Source organism: Lithobates pipiens, unplaced genomic scaffold (genome assembly GCF_037356315.1).
Source record: "Lithobates pipiens isolate NorthernLeopardFrog02 unplaced genomic scaffold, aLitPip1_a1.2 Scaffold_19, whole genome shotgun sequence".
Classification (NCBI taxonomy): domain Eukaryota; kingdom Metazoa; phylum Chordata; class Amphibia; order Anura; family Ranidae; genus Lithobates; species Lithobates pipiens.
Window position 1 is genome coordinate 5,659,364 of NW_027507764.1, and position 21,593 is coordinate 5,680,956.

The window sequence follows — 21,593 nt, forward strand, 5'->3', positions numbered from 1 at the left end:
AGGCGTTCCCTGATGCTGGATCCGGATGACACCTGTCGATGGGTCGGCTGAAAGAATGACCTCATATCCGAAGTCACCAACACATCTTCAAACCGGCCTCTTCTTGCAGGCGCTGTTGGATTGGTACCCGCAAATCCTTCTCTGGGAGTGGGAATTGCTCCTCTGCCAGCGCACGCAAAAGCAGAATGCAGCATTTCTCGAAGCAAGGCCTGGAAGTGCTGCATTCTGACAGCCCTCTGCGACGGCGGTAACATTTCCGCCATTTTGTGTTTGTACCGGGGGTCTAAGTACGTTGCCACCCAGTACTGGTCCTTGACCCTCATGCTTTTTATACGGGGGTCCCTATTAAAACACTGGAGCATGAAGGCCCCCATTTGCACTAAAGTGGAAGCGGTGTGGTGGCCTGGCTCCTGCTCATCATCCAGGATAATGTCGTCCTCTTCATTCTCCTCTCCCCATCCTCGCACAACAGGGATCCCAGAAAGGTTTAAAGCATGCTCTTCTTGCTCCTGCTCATCCGCCCCGGCACCATCCTCCTCTGACTCCTCATCAGACTCCTGTTGTTGACTTGTCTCAGATAGAGTAGCCCCCCCTGGGAATTCATCCAGCATTGCGACTTCCTCATCTTCCCGCTCCTGCTCCTCCACAGCCTGATCAATGACACGACGCAATGCACGCTCCAGAAAGAAGGCATAAGGTACCATGTCACTGATGGCGCCATGGCTGCGACTGACCAGTTTGGTGATCTCCTCAAATGGCCGCAGAAGTCTGCATGTGTCGCGCATGAGCAGCCACTGGCGCGGTGAAAAAAAACCCAGCTCCCCAGAACCGTTTCTTTCGCAGAGTTCATACAGGTAGACGTTAACTGCACGTTTCTGCTGGAGCAGCCTATCAAGCATATAGAAGGTTGAGTTCCATCGCGTCGGGCAATCGCAAATAAGACGTCTGACCGGCAGATGGTGTCGCCGCTGAATGTCAGCAAGGCGAGCCATGGCCGTGTAAGATCTTCTGAAATGGGCCGAGATTTTCCTTGCCTGCCGCAAGATGTCCTGGACCCCAGGGTATTTGACAAGGAATCGCTGCACGACCAAGTTTAAGACGTGTGCCATGCACGGCACGTGCGTGATTTTGCCCTGTTTCAATGCGCTAAGCAGATTGGCACCGTTGTCACACACCACTTTACCAACTGTCAAATTGAGCGGTGTTAGCCACTCATCTGCCTGTGAACGCAAAGCTGAAAGGAGTGCCGGGCCAGTGTGGCTCTTTGCTTCCAGGCACAACAGACGCAGCACGGCATGGCAACGTCTCACCTGGCATGTGGAATAGGTTCTGGGGAGCTTGGGCGGTGCAGTGGAAGAGACGCTAGCAGCGGAAAAGGAGGAGGCAGCTGAGGAGGAGAGGGAGGAGGATGGAGTAGGAGGAGGAGAAGAAGAGTCAGGCCTGCATGCAATCCGTGGCGGTAAAACCAAATCTACACGGGTGCCACGGGTTACATGCTTGACGGCCGTCAGAAGGTTCACCCAGTGGGCAGTAAAACTGATATACCTTCCCTGCCCGTGTTTGCTAGACCACGTGTCTGTGGTCAGATGTATCTTGGCACCGACACTGTGTGCCAGAGATACATTCACTTGCCGCTGAACATGGCCATATAGCTCTGGGATGCCCTTCTCTGAGAAATACTTCCTTCCTGGGACCTTCCATTGTGGTGTTCCAATGGCCACAAATTTGCGAAAGGCCTCCGAGTCCACCAGTTTATATGGCAGTAGTTGGCGGGCTATGAGTTCTGACAAGCCAGCCGCCAACCGTTGGGCAAGAGGGTTATCCGGCGTCATCATTTTTTTACGCTCAAACATTAGGCCCACGGAAGCCTGCCTTTTTGCAGAAAAATGTGAGCTTGGCGTGATGGAAGGTGGAGTGGAGGACAATTGTGAGGAGAGAGGAGAAGGAGAAGTAGAAGACGAGGCTGGACGGTGAGAGCCTGCAGTGTGGCTTTGTGTGTTCCGTTGCTCCCACTGGGCTCGGTGATGGCTGCTCATGTGCCTTCTTAAGGCGGTCGTCCCTAGGTGAGTATTGGGCTTACCGCGACTAACGCGTTGACTGCAAAGATTGCAGATGGCAACGCTATTGTCAGCAGCGGACACGTTAAAAAAAGCCCACACTGCGGAGCCATGTGCCGGTGTCCTGGGAGCGCCAGATGTGACCGTACATGGTCGATGACTCGCTCCTGATACATTTGCAGTCTGCTTTGTCCCTGCTGTGCAATGTAAGTCATTGCTGCTTCTCCTCCCTATCTGCTGGTCCATATCTCCCTCTGAACTCCCCTCCTCTTCCTCTCTTGTGGGCACCCACGTGACATCACTAGACACGTCATCATCAACGTCACCTTCCCCACCGCTATAAGTAGAGTAGGCAGCAACACCGGGGACCAACCTCCTCCTTGGGCTGATCTGGGTACTGGCGTCAGACTGCTGAGTAGCGCTTGTTGCTACCTCCTCTTCCTGATCCAATACCAAGAGTGGCTGCGCATCAGAAATGTCCTCTTGATATGGATCGGAAAATAATTCCAGTGACTCAAGCGGAAGGTATGTGGTGGTGGTGGTGGTGGTCGTGTTGTTGGTGGTAGTGTCTTTGGGGGTGCACATAGCAGAGAGTGAAGAAGAGGGTGCAGATCGAGAGGATGAGGAGGGTGCAGAAGAGTAAGGCTGAGCGAGCCACTCAACCAAGTCTGGTGCATCCTTTAAAGTAATTGAACGCACCTTCTGCAACTTCCCACTTTGGCTCAAGCCTGTTGCTCCTGCCCTACCCCTACCACCCCTGCGGAAGGGCCTGCCTCTTCCTCTGCATGTCATTTTTTAAATGACCCTGTGACAAAACTCTTAGTCCCTATACCGCTGAAGGACTGCTGCAGTATAGGTGAGCGGTCAGCAGTGGTGCACGTCAACCCTATCTATTGTGGACCTATAGCGGTCCTTACAGAACAGCAGACTGTACCGCACTCAAGCCTATGTACCGTAGCACCCTATACCAAGTTACCAGTCCTTATAAGAACTTTTGTGGACCAAGCAGGTTGTGTATTAGTGTTTAGCAGACTGTACGTCAGTCCCTATACCGCTGAAGGACTGCTGCAGTATAGGGCAGCGGTCAGCAGTGGTGCACGTCAACCCTATCTATTGTGGACCGATAGCGGTCCTTACAGAACAGCAGACTGTACCGCACTCAAGCCTATGTACCGTAGCACCCTATACCAAGTTACCAGTCCTTATAAGAACTTTTGTGGACCAAGCAGGTTGTGTATTAGTGTTTAGCAGACTGTACGTCAGTCCCTATACCGCTGAAGGACTGCTGCAGTATAGGGCAGCGGTCAGCAGTGGTGCACGTCAACCCTATCTATTGTGGACCGATAGCGGTCCTTACAGAACAGCAGACTGTACCGCACTCAAGCCTATGTACCGTAGCACCCTATACCAAGTTACCAGTCCTTATAAGAACTTTTGTGGACCAAGCAGGTTGTGTATTAGTGTTTAGCAGACTGTACGTCAGTCCCTATACCGCTGAAGGACTGCTGCAGTATAGGGCAGCGGTCAGCAGTGGTGCACGTCAACCCTATCTATTGTGGACCGATAGCGGTCCTTACAGAACAGCAGACTGTACCGCACTCAAGCCTATGTACCGTAGCACCCTATACCAAGTTACCAGTCCTTATAAGAACTTTTGTGGACCAAGCAGGTTGTGTATTAGTGTTTAGCAGACTGTACGTCAGTCCCTATACCGCTGAAGGACTGCTGCAGTATAGGGCAGCGGTCAGCAGTGGTGCACGTCAACCCTATCTATTGTGGACCTATAGCGGTCCTTACAGAACAGCAGACTGTACCGCACTCAAGCCTATGTACCGTAGCACCCTATACCAAGTTACCAGTCCTTATAAGAACTTTTGTGGACCAAGCAGGTTGTGTATTAGTGTTTAGCAGACTGTACGTCAGTCCCTATACCGCTGAAGGACTGCTGCAGTATAGGGCAGCGGTCAGCAGTGGTGCACGTCAACCCTATCTATTGTGGACCGATAGCGGTCCTTACAGAACAGCAGACTGTACCGCACTCAAGCCTATGTACCGTAGCACCCTATACCAAGTTACCAGTCCTTATAAGAACTTTTGTGGACCAAGCAGGTTGTGTATTAGTGTTTAGCAGACTGTACGTCAGTCCCTATACCGCTGAAGGACTGCTGCAGTATAGGGCAGCGGTCAGCAGTAGTGCACGGCAACCCTATGTATTGTGGACCGATAGCGGTCCTTACAGAACAGCAGACTGTAACGCACTCAGGCCTATGTACCGTAGCACCCTATACCAAGTTACCAGTCCTTATAAGAACTTTTGTGGACCAAGCAGGTTGTGTGTTAGTGATTAGCAGACTGTACGTCAGTCCCTATACCAATGAAGGACTGCTGCAGTATAGGGCAGCGGTCAGCAGTAGTGCACGGCAACCCTATGTATTGTGGACCGATAGCGGTCCTTACAGAACAGCAGACTGTACTGCACTCAGGCCTATGTACCGTAGCACCCTATACCAAGTTACCAGTCCTTATAAAAACTTTTGTGGACCAAGCAGGTTGTGTGTTAGTGTTTAGCAGACTGTGCGTCAGTCCCTATACCGCTGAAGGACTGCTGCAGTATAGGGCAGCGGTCAGCAGTAGTGCACGGCAACCCTATGTATTGTGGACCGATAGCGGTCCTTACAGAACAGCAGACTGTAACGCACTCAGGCCTATGTACCGTAGCACCCTATACCAAGTTACCAGTCCTTATAAGAACTTTTGTGGACCAAGCAGGTTGTGTGTTAGTGTTTAGCAGACTGTACGTCAGTCCCTATACCAATGAAGGACTGCTGCAGTATAGGGCAGCGGTCAGCAGTAGTGCACGGCAACCCTATGTATTGTGGACCGATAGCGGTCCTTACAGAACAGCAGACTGTAACGCACTCAGGCCTATGTACCGTAGCACCCTATACCAAGTTACCAGTCCTTATAAGAACTTTTGTGGACCAAGCAGGTTGTGTGTTAGTGATTAGCAGACTGTACGTCAGTCCCTATACCAATGAAGGACTGCTGCAGTATAGGGCAGCGGTCAGCAGTAGTGCACGGCAACCCTATGTATTGTGGACCGATAGCGGTCCTTACAGAACAGCAGACTGTACTGCACTCAGGCCTATGTACCGTAGCACCCTATACCAAGTTACCAGTCCTTATAAGAACTTTTGTGGACCAAGCAGGTTGTGTATTAGTGTTTAGCAGACTGTGCGTCAGTCCCTATACCGCTGAAGGACTGCTGCAGTATAGGGCAGCGGTCAGCAGTAGTGCACGGCAACCCTATGTATTGTGGACCGATAGCGGTCCTTACAGAACAGCAGACTGTACCGCACCCAAGCCTATGTACCGTAGCACCCTAGACAGACCAAGTTACCAGTCCTGATAAAGAGCTTTGTGGAACAAGTGAGTTGTGAATGATTAGCAGACTGCAGCAGAAGGGCAGCAGTCAAGTATAATATTCTTTCTATATTTGGAAGAAAGAATATTATACGTGTACAAGCCTATTACCGTACCACTGATACCAGTCCTGAAAAGAACCTTTGTGGAACTAATAGTAACAGCAAGTCTTTAAAATTATCCTCACTGCCTGACACACTGCTTCCTGCCTGTCCCTATACAAATTGGCAAAAAAGAGTAGGCTGGAACGATTAGCTGGAACAGCTCTTTTGTGGACCTGATAGTAACAGCTAATGATGATGATGATGATGATGATGAAGAAAGACTAATCTGGCTGAGCTGTCCCTAAAATAGCAGCATACAGCGCTCTGTCCCTTTATCTAAACTGACAAAAGAAACTCAGGCTGCTGACCTAACACCTATACCAGTCCTGAAAAGAACTTTTGTGTACCAAATAGCTAGCGTTTTCTCTGTCCCTACTCCACACAGGATCCTTTCCCTACAGTGACAGAAGAAAGAATGTAAAATGGCCACCGGATCGGGTGTATTTATAGGTTAGGGGGAATGTCCAAGTGTCCATGAGCTGTCATGTCTCAATTGGTTGTCCTGTAACACATGATAAACGTGTCACGAAAGGTTAAAGTTCTTGTATACATTAAACACGTAAGTCCGCCGGGGCGAACGACGGAAAAAGGCGTTCGAACCCGCGGACGGCGAAAGTCGGAAATTCGCCGCGAAACGACCGCCGGGCGAACCGTTCGGATGGCCGAACGGTTCGCCCGGCGGTCGTTTCGCGGCGAATTTCCGACTTTCGCCGTCCGCGGGTTCGAACGCCTTTTTCCGTCGTTCGCCCCGGCGGACTTACGTGTTTAATGTATACAAGAACTTTAACCTTTCGTGACACGTTTATCATGTGTTACAGGACAACCAATTGAGACATGACAGCTCATGGACACTTGGACATTCCCCCTAACCTATAAATACACCCGATCCGGTGGCCATTTTACATTCTTTCTTCTGTCACTGTAGGGAAAGGATCCTGTGTGGAGTAGGGACAGAGAAAACGCTAGCTATTTGGTACACAAAAGTTCTTTTCAGGACTGGTATAGGTGTTAGGTCAGCAGCCTGAGTTTCTTTTGTCAGTTTAGATAAAGGGACAGAGCGCTGTATGCTGCTATTTTAGGGACAGCTCAGCCAGATTAGTCTTTCTTCATCATCATCATCATCATCATCATTAGCTGTTACTATCAGGTCCACAAAAGAGCTGTTCCAGCTAATCGTTCCAGCCTACTCTTTTTTGCCAATTTGTATAGGGACAGGCAGGAAGCAGTGTGTCAGGCAGTGAGGATAATTTTAAAGACTTGCTGTTACTATTAGTTCCACAAAGGTTCTTTTCAGGACTGGTATCAGTGGTACGGTAATAGGCTTGTACACGTATAATATTCTTTCTTCCAAATATAGAAAGAATATTATACTTGACTGCTGCCCTTCTGCTGCAGTCTGCTAATCATTCACAACTCACTTGTTCCACAAAGCTCTTTATCAGGACTGGTAACTTGGTCTGTCTAGGGTGCTACGGTACATAGGCTTGGGTGCGGTACAGTCTGCTGTTCTGTAAGGACCGCTATCGGTCCACAATACATAGGGTTGCCGTGCACTACTGCTGACCGCTGCCCTATACTGCAGCAGTCCTTCAGCGGTATAGGGACTGACGCACAGTCTGCTAAACACTAATACACAACCTGCTTGGTCCACAAAAGTTCTTATAAGGACTGGTAACTTGGTATAGGGTGCTACGGTACATAGGCCTGAGTGCAGTACAGTCTGCTGTTCTGTAAGGACCGCTATCGGTCCACAATACATAGGGTTGCCGTGCACTACTGCTGACCGCTGCCCTATACTGCAGCAGTCCTTCATTGGTATAGGGACTGACGTACAGTCTGCTAATCACTAACACACAACCTGCTTGGTCCACAAAAGTTCTTATAAGGACTGGTAACTTGGTATAGGGTGCTACGGTACATAGGCCTGAGTGCGTTACAGTCTGCTGTTCTGTAAGGACCGCTATCGGTCCACAATACATAGGGTTGCCGTGCACTACTGCTGACCGCTGCCCTATACTGCAGCAGTCCTTCATTGGTATAGGGACTGACGTACAGTCTGCTAATCACTAACACACAACCTGCTTGGTCCACAAAAGTTCTTATAAGGACTGGTAACTTGGTATAGGGTGCTACGGTACATAGGCCTGAGTGCGTTACAGTCTGCTGTTCTGTAAGGACCGCTATCGGTCCACAATACATAGGGTTGCCGTGCACTACTGCTGACCGCTGCCCTATACTGCAGCAGTCCTTCAGCGGTATAGGGACTGACGCACAGTCTGCTAAACACTAACACACAACCTGCTTGGTCCACAAAAGTTTTTATAAGGACTGGTAACTTGGTATAGGGTGCTACGGTACATAGGCCTGAGTGCAGTACAGTCTGCTGTTCTGTAAGGACCGCTATCGGTCCACAATACATAGGGTTGCCGTGCACTACTGCTGACCGCTGCCCTATACTGCAGCAGTCCTTCATTGGTATAGGGACTGACGTACAGTCTGCTAATCACTAACACACAACCTGCTTGGTCCACAAAAGTTCTTATAAGGACTGGTAACTTGGTATAGGGTGCTACGGTACATAGGCCTGAGTGCGTTACAGTCTGCTGTTCTGTAAGGACCGCTATCGGTCCACAATACATAGGGTTGCCGTGCACTACTGCTGACCGCTGCCCTATACTGCAGCAGTCCTTCAGCGGTATAGGGACTGACGTACAGTCTGCTAAACACTAATACACAACCTGCTTGGTCCACAAAAGTTCTTATAAGGACTGGTAACTTGGTATAGGGTGCTACGGTACATAGGCTTGAGTGCGGTACAGTCTGCTGTTCTGTAAGGACCGCTATCGGTCCACAATAGATAGGGTTGACGTGCACCACTGCTGACCGCTGCCCTATACTGCAGCAGTCCTTCAGCGGTATAGGGACTGACGTACAGTCTGCTAAACACTAATACACAACCTGCTTGGTCCACAAAAGTTCTTATAAGGACTGGTAACTTGGTATAGGGTGCTACGGTACATAGGCTTGAGTGCGGTACAGTCTGCTGTTCTGTAAGGACCGCTATAGGTCCACAATAGATAGGGTTGACGTGCACCACTGCTGACCGCTGCCCTATACTGCAGCAGTCCTTCAGCGGTATAGGGACTGACGTACAGTCTGCTAAACACTAATACACAACCTGCTTGGTCCACAAAAGTTCTTATAAGGACTGGTAACTTGGTATAGGGTGCTACGGTACATAGGCTTGAGTGCGGTACAGTCTGCTGTTCTGTAAGGACCGCTATCGGTCCACAATAGATAGGGTTGACGTGCACCACTGCTGACCGCTGCCCTATACTGCAGCAGTCCTTCAGCGGTATAGGGACTGACGTACAGTCTGCTAAACACTAATACACAACCTGCTTGGTCCACAAAAGTTCTTATAAGGACTGGTAACTTGGTATAGGGTGCTACGGTACATAGGCTTGAGTGCGGTACAGTCTGCTGTTCTGTAAGGACCGCTATCGGTCCACAATAGATAGGGTTGACGTGCACCACTGCTGACCGCTGCCCTATACTGCAGCAGTCCTTCAGCGGTATAGGGACTGACGTACAGTCTGCTAAACACTAATACACAACCTGCTTGGTCCACAAAAGTTCTTATAAGGACTGGTAACTTGGTATAGGGTGCTACGGTACATAGGCTTGAGTGCGGTACAGTCTGCTGTTCTGTAAGGACCGCTATCGGTCCACAATAGATAGGGTTGACGTGCACCACTGCTGACCGCTGCCCTATACTGCAGCAGTCCTTCAGCGGTATAGGGACTGACGTACAGTCTGCTAAACACTAATACACAACCTGCTTGGTCCACAAAAGTTCTTATAAGGACTGGTAACTTGGTATAGGGTGCTACGGTACATAGGCTTGAGTGCGGTACAGTCTGCTGTTCTGTAAGGACCGCTATAGGTCCACAATAGATAGGGTTGACGTGCACCACTGCTGACCGCTCACCTATACTGCAGCAGTCCTTCAGCGGTATAGGGACTAAGAGTTTTGTCACAGGGTCATTTAAAAAATGACATGCAGAGGAAGAGGCAGGCCCTTCCGCAGGGGTGGTAGGGGTAGGGCAGGAGCAACAGGCTTGAGCCAAAGTGGGAAGTTGCAGAAGGTGCGTTCAATTACTTTAAAGGATGCACCAGACTTGGTTGAGTGGCTCGCTCAGCCTTACTCTTCTGCACCCTCCTCATCCTCTCGATCTGCACCCTCTTCTTCACTCTCTGCTATGTGCACCCCCAAAGACACTACCACCAACAACACGACCACCACCACCACCACCACATACCTTCCGCTTGAGTCACTGGAATTATTTTCCGATCCATATCAAGAGGACATTTCTGATGCGCAGCCACTCTTGGTATTGGATCAGGAAGAGGAGGTAGCAACAAGCGCTACTCAGCAGTCTGACGCCAGTACCCAGATCAGCCCAAGGAGGAGGTTGGTCCCCGGTGTTGCTGCCTACTCTACTTATAGCGGTGGGGAAGGTGACGTTGATGATGACGTGTCTAGTGATGTCACGTGGGTGCCCACAAGAGAGGAAGAGGAGGGGAGTTCAGAGGGAGATATGGACCAGCAGATAGGGAGGAGAAGCAGCAATGACTTACATTGCACAGCAGGGACAAAGCAGACTGCAAATGTATCAGGAGCGAGTCATCGACCATGTACGGTCACATCTGGCGCTCCCAGGACACCGGCACATGGCTCCGCAGTGTGGGCTTTTTTTAACGTGTCCGCTGCTGACAATAGCGTTGCCATCTGCAATCTTTGCAGTCAACGCGTTAGTCGCGGTAAGCCCAATACTCACCTAGGGACGACCGCCTTAAGAAGGCACATGAGCAGCCATCACCGAGCCCAGTGGGAGCAACGGAACACACAAAGCCACACTGCAGGCTCTCACCGTCCAGCCTCGTCTTCTACTTCTCCTTCTCCTCTCTCCTCACAATTGTCCTCCACTCCACCTTCCATCACGCCAAGCTCACATTTTTCTGCAAAAAGGCAGGCTTCCGTGGGCCTAATGTTTGAGCGTAAAAAAATGATGACGCCGGATAACCCTCTTGCCCAACGGTTGGCGGCTGGCTTGTCAGAACTCATAGCCCGCCAACTACTGCCATATAAACTGGTGGACTCGGAGGCCTTTCGCAAATTTGTGGCCATTGGAACACCACAATGGAAGGTCCCAGGAAGGAAGTATTTCTCAGAGAAGGGCATCCCAGAGCTATATGGCCATGTTCAGCGGCAAGTGAATGTATCTCTGGCACACAGTGTCGGTGCCAAGATACATCTGACCACAGACACGTGGTCTAGCAAACACGGGCAGGGAAGGTATATCAGTTTTACTGCCCACTGGGTGAACCTTCTGACGGCCGTCAAGCATGTAACCCGTGGCACCCGTGTAGATTTGGTTTTACCGCCACGGATTGCATGCAGGCCTGACTCTTCTTCTCCTCCTCCTACTCCATCCTCCTCCCTCTCCTCCTCAGCTGCCTCCTCCTTTTCCGCTGCTAGCGTCTCTTCCACTGCACCGCCCAAGCTCCCCAGAACCTATTCCACATGCCAGGTGAGACGTTGCCATGCCGTGCTGCGTCTGTTGTGCCTGGAAGCAAAGAGCCACACTGGCCCGGCACTCCTTTCAGCTTTGCGTTCACAGGCAGATGAGTGGCTAACACCGCTCAATTTGACAGTTGGTAAAGTGGTGTGTGACAACGGTGCCAATCTGCTTAGCGCATTGAAACAGGGCAAAATCACGCACGTGCCGTGCATGGCACACGTCTTAAACTTGGTCGTGCAGCGATTCCTTGTCAAATACCCTGGGGTCCAGGACATCTTGCGGCAGGCAAGGAAAATCTCGGCCCATTTCAGAAGATCTTACACGGCCATGGCTCGCCTTGCTGACATTCAGCGGCGACACCATCTGCCGGTCAGACGTCTTATTTGCGATTGCCCGACGCGATGGAACTCAACCTTCTATATGCTTGATAGGCTGCTCCAGCAGAAACGTGCAGTTAACGTCTACCTGTATGAACTCTGCGAAAGAAACGGTTCTGGGGAGCTGGGTTTTTTTTCACCGCGCCAGTGGCTGCTCATGCGCGACACATGCAGACTTCTGCGGCCATTTGAGGAGATCACCAAACTGGTCAGTCGCAGCCATGGCGCCATCAGTGACATGGTACCTTATGCCTTCTTTCTGGAGCGTGCATTGCGTCGTGTCATTGATCAGGCTGTGGAGGAGCAGGAGCGGGAAGATGAGGAAGTCGCAATGCTGGATGAATTCCCAGGGGGGGCTACTCTATCTGAGACAAGTCAACAACAGGAGTCTGATGAGGAGTCAGAGGAGGATGGTGCCGGGGCGGATGAGCAGGAGCAAGAAGAGCATGCTTTAAACCTTTCTGGGATCCCTGTTGTGCGAGGATGGGGAGAGGAGAATGAAGAGGACGACATTATCCTGGATGATGAGCAGGAGCCAGGCCACCACACCGCTTCCACTTTAGTGCAAATGGGGGCCTTCATGCTCCAGTGTTTTAATAGGGACCCCCGTATAAAAAGCATGAGGGTCAAGGACCAGTACTGGGTGGCAACGTACTTAGACCCCCGGTACAAACACAAAATGGCGGAAATGTTACCGCCGTCGCAGAGGGCTGTCAGAATGCAGCACTTCCAGGCCTTGCTTCGAGAAATGCTGCATTCTGCTTTTGCGTGCGCTGGCAGAGGAGCAATTCCCACTCCCAGAGAAGGATTTGCGGGTACCAATCCAACAGCGCCTGCAAGAAGAGGCCGGTTTGAAGATGTGTTGGTGACTTCGGATATGAGGTCATTCTTTCAGCCGACCCATCGACAGGTGTCATCCGGATCCAGCATCAGGGAACGCCTAGACCGTCAGGTGTCCGACTACATTGGGTTAACGGCCGATGTGGACGCTCTGAGGAGTGATGAACCCCTAGACTACTGGGTGGGCAGGCTTGACCTCTGGCCAGAGCTTGCCCAATTTGCAATCGAACTGTTGGCTTGCCCCTCATCCAGTGTCCTGTCCGAAAGGACGTTCAGCGCAGCAGGGGGGATTGTGACCGATAAGCGTACTCGCCTAGCTCACCACAGTGTTAACTACCTCACATTTCTAAAAATGAATGAGGCATGGATCTCGGAGGAATTCAACACATGTGATCAGTAGACCATGTATATGTCTATAAACAATTTTTGGAATCAAGCACACAGACCTTCTTAATTCATTTGGCTCACTTCCCTGACCCAAAAAAGCACACCGTACTATATGCCCCTACCCTCCTCTTTGAAGAGGTTGAGCGGTGTCATATTTCTACTGGGGCTGCTTATTATGAGGGGTTCCCACCATCCCTGTGCTGTGCTGACTTCCTCCTGGGTGTTCTTATTATGAGGGGCTCCCACCATCCCTGTGCTGTGCTGACTTCCTCCTGGGGGTTCTTATTATGAGGGGATCACACCATCCCTGTGCTGTGCTGACTTCCTCCTGGGGCTGCTTACGGTGCTGCTGTCAGCGCTGTATGTCACGGAGCTGCTGTCAGCGCTGTATGTCACGGAGCTGCTGTCAGCGCTGTATGTCACGGAGCTGCTGTCAGCGCTGTATGTCACGGAGCTGCTGTCAGCGCTGTATGTCACGGAGCTGCTGTCAGCGCTGTATGTCACGGAGCTGCTGTCAGCGCTGTATGTCACGGAGCTGCTGTCAGCGCTGTATGTCACGGAGCTGCTGTCAGCGCTGTATGTCACGGAGCTGCTGTCAGCGCTGTATGTCACGGTGCTGCTGTCAGCGCTGTATGTCACGGAGCTGCTGTCAGCGCTGTATGTCACGGAGCTGCTGTCAGTGCTGTATGTCACGGAGCTGCTGTCAGCGCTGTATGTCACGGAGCTGCTGTCAGCGCTGTATGTCACGGAGCTGCTGTCAGCGCTGTATGTCACGGTGCTGCTGTCAGCGCTGTATGTCACGGAGCTGCTGTCAGCGCTGTATGTCACGGAGCTGCTGTCAGCGCTGTATGTCACGGAGCTGCTGTCAGCGCTGTATGTCACGGAGCTGCTGTCAGCGCTGTATGTCACGGAGCTGCTGTCAGCGCTGTATGTCACGGTGCTGATGTCAGTGCTCTGTATTACGGTGCTGCTGTCAGTGCTCTGTATCTCCTGCACCCTCTTGTTTGCCTACCCTGGTCCCTGACCTTCCCTCTCCTCCATTGCCTTCATTAGCTCCATAGTCCTGAATTGTCAGAACAATTTCCCAAATAAAAAAAAAATGCTTGTAGTTATCGATCCCAAATTCACCTCATACATGTATTATGCTATTGTCCAGGTGGTGGGACTACGTGCTACCCCCTAATAATTACCCCGTGGCCGCAAATTCGACCTAAAGGTTTGCGAAATTCGCCTCCCATTGAAGTCAATGGAGCCCGCGGCGAACGGTCGTTTTCGCGAACGTTTGTGTCCGTTCGCGTTTCGCGTTCGCGAAACGTCCCGTCGGAAGTTCGTCCATCACTAGCCATCACTACTGGCAGCCTCTGTAGCCGCACCGATGCGGAAGGAGTGTGAGGCGAACTGTGAACTCCGTAATCCCGCGGCCTCGAGGCATTTTCAAAAAACCGCCACAAACTGGAATCTCGATAAAAAGGACCCATCCTGATGTAATAACCAAGGCCCCACACCCTCTGGGCGCACCCCATTAAATTCACGCACCACCCGTACTGGACAGACCTGAGACCCCGGTAAAGTGAACAGCTGCATATCCACCCCTCTCCCTGCCTGGTCAGTCTTGGACCTCCGCAGCCGAAGTACCAGCCTATCCCCCCCGTACGGAGACATCCTGCATCAACAGACCCCCGGCCACCCGTTTTGCCGGGCTGACCAACTCCCCCACTCGAAAAGCCCCAAAAAAACGCAACCGAAAAAGCCGCTCTGAACAACAAAACCTCGTACACCGAAACGCACACCTTGCCCCAACTTTTTGCAAATCTGAAGCAAAACCGAAAAAGACACCGGTCTGCGTGTATCCTGCCGATGGTAACATTTTCTATACCTCTTCACCGCCTGACGCACCCAAAAATCTTTAGTAAAATCCCGCTCACCTCTCAGCTTAAACCAGAAAGCCAAGGCCATCAGCCTCCGCTCGATAGCCAAAACCGACATTGTCCTCTCCATCAGTCTGGTGACAAAATAAAGCACCAACAAACCCCACTCTGAAGCCCCCAGCCCGGCGCCCGCCAGCCATGTAAAACTCAGCCATTCCCCCCAAACCTTGTTATATGCTGACCACGTGGAACCGCTCACCGACCTCCGGATCCATCCAGCGGCGACTCCAACGCAATCTCCCAAAGCCAAGCCGGGCAGGGCATCCCTTCTGTCTCTGCGGCCGGCGCCAACTCCCTGAACCTCTGCCACTGAAACCGAGATAAGGCATCAGCCAGATTATTGTCATCGCCTGGAATGTGCACCGCATACAAGAAAATGTTCAGCTGTAAACATCGCAAAACCAGGTGACGTAACAACAGAATCACTGGGCGGGACGATGCAGAAATGCGGTTAATTGCCTGGACCACACCCATGTTGTCACAATTCAAACTGATCTTCGAATTCTGACAGGCGGTACCCCAAAGTTCCATGGCCACCGCCATCGGAAACAATTCCAGTAGCACTAGGTTCTTCGTGAAGTCCGCGCCAACCCAGGATTCCAGCCATGTTTTCGCACACCACCGGCCTTGGAAAATTGCCCCAAAACCGGTCGATCCCGCTGCATCAGTGAACAATTCCAAGTCGCAGTTACTCACCGGCCCCGCCATCCACACCGATTGTCCGTTATACGTCTCCAGGAATGTAGCCCACACTCTCAAATCCTCCTTCAGCTCCCAAGTGAGTCGGATAAAATGAGTCGGCGCCTGCACACCCGCAGTAGCCGCCGACAGCCGCCGGCAAAAAATCCTACCCATCGGGATGATGCGGCACGCGAAGTTCAACTTACCCAAGACCGATTGTAATCTCCGAAGTTGCACCTTCCGCAGCCCCATCACTTCCCGAATGTCCGCCTTCAGCCCATCCACCTTGTCCCTCGGCAACCTGCACTCCATAGCGATGGTATCAATCTCGATACCCAGGAAACTGATCACCGTAGTCAGGCCCTCCGTCTTCTCCACCGACAGCGGGACCCCAAACCTCTCCGCAACGTGCTGCAACTTGGCCAATAGGATCGAACACACGTTGCAGGAAAGGCGGGCCCACCACCAGGAAGTCATCCAGATAGTGTATCACTGAATCCAAACCAGACACGTCCCTCACCACCCCTTCCAAGAAAGAGCTAAACAGCTCAAACAGGGCACAGGAAATGGAGCAGCCCATGGGCAGACATCGATCAACATAAAATTGCTCCTGCCAGTGACAACCCAAGAGGTAAAAACTCTCCAGATGCACTGGCAACAGCCTAAACGCCGACTCAATGTCCGACTTCACCATGAGCGCCCCATGACCGTATCGTCTAACCCATCGGACCGCAGCATCAAAGGAAGTGTAAGAAACCGAACAAGCCTCAGGGACTATGGCATCATTCACCGAACCAGCCTTCGGAAATGAAAGATGATGGATCAACCTAAACTTGTTCGGCTCCTTCTTAGGGACAACTCCTAGTGGCGATACCACCAGCGCCCGGAGAGCCCGTTCAGGGAAGGGGCCACTCCTGCGCCCCCAAAGCCACCTCCTTAGCCAACTTCCCCTGAAACCACCCCTGGGTTCAGCAGTGCCGACATCAAATTCCGCGCCATCGGGGGAATCAACGACAAAGAGCATGGAATTTGAAAACCGTCTGTTGGTGTTGTGCCGCAACTCCAGCTGGGGGGCTGCTTGCAGGGGTCTCCCTTGCACATTCGTAAATCTCCGCACCAAATCCTGTAACCCCCCCCCAACAGCTCTTGTAAGGGCTCACCGGCACAGCCGGCTGCGGGCAAACCGCCCGTCCCCAGAGGGCCCGCTACCCCCCCACCTCGGCCGCCGCCACCACCCGCGACGGCCCTTGTTTGCGAGGGTTGTCTCAAGCTAATGGGGTGTGCAGTACCGCATTTGGACAGAGGTGCGAGGGCGCCGATGACACTCGGAACGGTTCGGAGCTGTTCGGAAATACTCAGTTCCCGAGCCTTTCCAAGGCCTTCCGAGTTCAGCCGAGCTGTCCCCGAGTATTTCCAATGCTCTCTGGCGCCCCCCACCTCTGGCCACATGCGGGATTGCATGCAATAGAAGTAAATGCGAAATGAATTATTTTCGTTTCCATTGACTTCTATGGGCAAACTCGCTTTGATATACAAAATTTATAAAATTTTCTGGGGATCTATGCTGTCTTGATGTCAGTTCACACTCATTTTAGTTGGGCTCCTTTCTTTGATTAATTTACATTTTTACATCTTTAGCACCATTTGGTGTATTTATATTTTTTTATTGTTCCACAGAATGGAGCCCCTTTGTTACATTGTTCCAGATACTCTGGGTTACATCCATACTCATGTTCCCTGTGTTCCTATTGGACCCTACTACCACAGCTTCCGGACTAGGCATTCCTTTCGGCCCTAGCACCCCGGCAGTGTGTTTGTTTCACACTAAACAGATATGTGAGTCTTACAGGGATGACCATCTTATCCTCCCTGTATCTATATTCATTTTTTTTCAAATTTTTTTTTTGTCCATTAATTGGTTAGTTTTGATATATTTACCTCTTTTTATAGACGTATCATGCATCCACCCCTGATGATTGGATAGATCCCATGAAACGCGCCGGACCTAACCTAGATGCAATGCATACATACTTACATGGTCTTTGGTTTCAGGCAATGCCGTGGATTATAACTGTTATATTATAATGATTTTTTTATTATTGAGGACAATACTATTGTATATTGTATATTCTATTCATGTTTTTAAGGTAAATGTTTTAGATACATGATTTGTTATATTATGTGCCATTATTGCATGTATTGTCTACCATGTATCTACTCAATCATGGCAAACAAATAAATACTTGTTTATGCTTTACTTTGACTCCTTCAATTAGCCACAATATAGACACCTCATTTAAAGTCCCGACCCTCTCTCTCTATGCTTTGATATGTGAGTGCTTTGGATTACAAGCGTTCTCCTGGAACGGATTAGGCTCGTAATCCGAGGCTCCACTGTATGAATGAAAAAATATATTGAATATAGAGATCCGTGAAAAAAATCCAGTCCATCCACCAGTGGCGTCGCTAGGGGGTGGCTTTGGGGGCTGTAGCCCCAAATCTGTGACCCATAGCCCAGAGTCTCTGCAGGGGTCCCCAAGGGGAGGGGAGGCTCTCTGGGGACCCTGATGCAAGGGGGAGGTTCTCTGGGGACCCTGATGCAAGGGGGAGGTTCTCTGGGGACTCTGATGTAAGGAGGAGGCTCTCTGGGGACCCTGATGTAAGGGGGGCTCTCTAGGGACCCTGATGTAAGGGGGGGCTTTCTGGGGACCTTGATGTAAGGGGGGGCTCTCTGGGGACCCTGATGTAAGGGGGGCTTTCTGGGGACCCTGATGCAAGGGGGAGGCTCTCTGGGGACCCTGGTTTTAAGGGGGGCTATCTGGGGACCGTAATTCAAGGGGGGGGCTCTCCGGGGACCCTGATGCAAGGGGGAGGTTCTCTGGGGACTCTGATGTAAGGAGGAGGCTCTCTGGGGACCCTGATGTAAGGGGGGCTCTCTAGGGACCCTGATGTAAGGGGGTGCTTTCTGGGGACCTTGATGTAAGGGGGGGCTCTCTGGGGACCCTGATGTAAGGGGGGCTTTCTGGGGACCTTGATGTAAGGGGGGGCTCTCTGGAGACCCTGATATAAGTGGGGGGCTCTCTGGGGATATATACACACACATGTTACTGTATATACATGTATATGCCCGCCGAAGCGTATGACTTTTTGTACTACGCTGCTATGGGCTCTGGCCCCAGATCTTTTGTAGACCTGGCAATGCCCCTGCCATCCACAATTGGGTGCACCTCCTATGACTGCAATATCGAGTGCAATCCTCCACCATATAGAGTGCCTGCTTACCGCAACACATTAACCTCCTATTACGGGAGGTCATTCTCGCCTGTGGCTAATAGCCCAGCCAGGGCCTTGATCCCTCCGGAACTGACGGGAATCCACCTCTTTGGAAATACTCGATGTTAAAAGCTCCACATGCAAGAATGATAATAGCTCGCCATGGCATAAATGCTTTTATAGGTTTATTGTAATATCTAAGAATGCACTTACATCGAAATCCTAGGAAATTTGCGTGTAAAATAAAAAGCCGGCCAGCTTGTACAATCAGCCCGTCCTTCCGGGACTTTCGCAAGTCGCTCCAACCAACGCATTTCATCACAAGATAACATTGTCCTGGTTGCCCCTGGATGGAGCTCTGCCTATGAAAATGTAGCACCGTAGGAGCCGCTGGTGAATAGGGACCCCCCTTCACTCTGCACAGCCAGACACACAGAATTTCCACAGGCTCCCTTGAGACAGGAAACAGTCAAAATTTTTAGTATTTTTTTTTTAGGGGTTAATAAACATGGATGGGGACGGGATGATTATGGGATGCCCTCTTGACTGGAACAAAACTTCTCCAGGGACATTTTAATCATATACACTCTCTGTATACACTCCCCTTCCTTTATCACAACACTTGCTTGCAGAAATAAGACAGTCCCAGCTGGAACACTGTTTGGTGGATCTGGCAAGGCACCCAGCCAGATCAAGCAAAGAGGCAGGGACCGCGGGCCCCTCTGGTGTGTAGAGAATGTGTCCAGCTACATTCCTGTGACTGCTGATCCCAACACCACCTCTCCAGGCATTGCCAGCCCGCCTGGCTGCAGGTGCCCCTTTTACCAGCCCTTCTGGCTACTCCCCACAGTCCTCCCAGACTGTCACACTCACCAGCCACCGGGCTGTCTTCTCCCTGGAGATCTCCTGGACCTGCTTGCTGGCTCCTGCTCACTCTTGCTCCCGTACCTCTGGACAAGACTCCTCTGTGTGTTGTTAGAGGATCCCTCCACCACCCTAGCCCAAGGCCTGAGGTCAACCCCCTCCCCTTTCCCAGACTAGGGGGCTACCCTCAAGGAGGAGGCCAACAGCCCCATCCGCACTCCATCTCCAGATTCCACCCGAACTCCACACTGCCCCGCTGGCCTGATTCTCAGTATTTTTGCTTTGCTAGGGATTGGCTGGGGCCCTCAATACTCCAGGCAGCTCCTCCTAACCTCCCTCCCATTCTTCTAGAAACATCTCCAAGGTTCCAGCAAGTAGGGTGGAGCTACCAGAGATGCTGCCTGATGAGTCATCCCGCCTAACTGGATCACTCACCCTGACCCAGATTCAACACAGGCTTGGCTGAAAGCCAAGCCAACATTTACCTACACCAACAAAAACCAAAGTACAGCCTATTCTAGCACTCTAGAGGGTGCTACATAAACAATGCAGAGCTCTGTCCTGACATCGGGGGAAGTAAAGAGAGGCCCGGAATAAAAGACAAAAAAGGAATAATGGAGGGCCGGGCATGACAAATGTGAGAAGGAGAGGCAATCAGAGGGTTAATCTTTCAGTGAGGAGAGGAATGGGGAGGAGACATGGAGGCAAGAGCGAAGGGGGAGGAGCTGTATAAAGAATTAAGGCGGGGTTGACCGGGAGCAGAGTGGGGGAAGACAGAGCAAAGAACGTTTTTGTGAGAGAGGAAGCTGCAGTACAATGGCGGATGTGGACATGCTCCTGGCGCCCTTGCGGGTGGGGGCAGCCATGAGGGGTCCCGAAAGGTTGCAGGAGCAGGTGACAGCACTTACGGAGGATGAGGCGGTGGTGTCCACAGCGGGGGGAGACGAGACACCCTCGGAGGTCCCGGCCTCCAGAGCGCTTTTTGCCGGAGACCGCCAGAAGAGCTCAGCGCCTCCATAGGAGCCCCTTAGCGGAATCCTCACCAATGGCAGAGCTTGGGGGCCGGATTCAGGCCAACATGGCGCCCACTCCCCATTGACAAGTGCAGAGCAAAGAGGGAGAGCAATCCCCCTCCACACTGGATGCAGAAAGGGGGGAGATTCAGCAGGGAGGAGTGGCATGACACCTGCGGGGCAGCTACCAGACGCTGCTGGCAGGTATGATGAGCAGAGTGGAGGGAGCAGTGGCAGGCAAGATAGAGGCAGGCTAGCCCGGCCCATCTGGAGTGTCGTCACTGCGGGACGACCTGGCAGGACAAGGGACGGTCAATGCTGCAGGGAGAGGAAAAGTCAAACCGGAACATGAAGCCACGGCCTCTAGGCAGGAGTCGCCTGGGGGGCTGGTCATGCCAATGCTGCCAGCCACAGATGTGTGATTAGAGGGGGAAGTCTAAGGATCGGATAAAGAGGACCATCGGGCTATCGTGACACCAGGAGAGACAGGAGCAGCGGCTGAGGGGAGCAGGCCCAGGCAGCCAAGTAAGGCCATGAATTTTTCTTCTAATGATTTGAATGCAGCTTTGAGCACGTTGCTAGATGTGAGGAGAGGGGGAAACACGGGAACAGGGGTCACAGCTGAGGACATTGTGGGGGTATCATCTGGCTCGCGGGGGGCAAGCAGTCTACCCGCCACCCCAGGGACACGTGAGCTAATGCAGGAACTGTTGGGAGGGCTGAAGGAGTTGATACAGCGCTTTGCAGGCAGCCAGGTGGTGCCCCCTCAGACAGCACCGTCGGTCGGAGGGCAGGCAGAGAAGACGGGGAATGGGGAACAACCCAGGGTAACCGTGGAGCCTCCGGCTATGACGTCGGGGGGAGGGTCGGCAAGTAGGGCTTGGGGAGAAAAGGCTGGGGAGACAGCATTGACGACAAGGGCAGATGTGGTCAGGTTGGCGGAAGCAGCGAAATGCAAAGTATATGTTTGCTACGAGGGATCGTTGGGGACACATCTGAAACAGGAGGTCGGGGACAAGATCGGAAAAGGTGAGTACGTGAAAATCTTCTCCCTGTTGCTT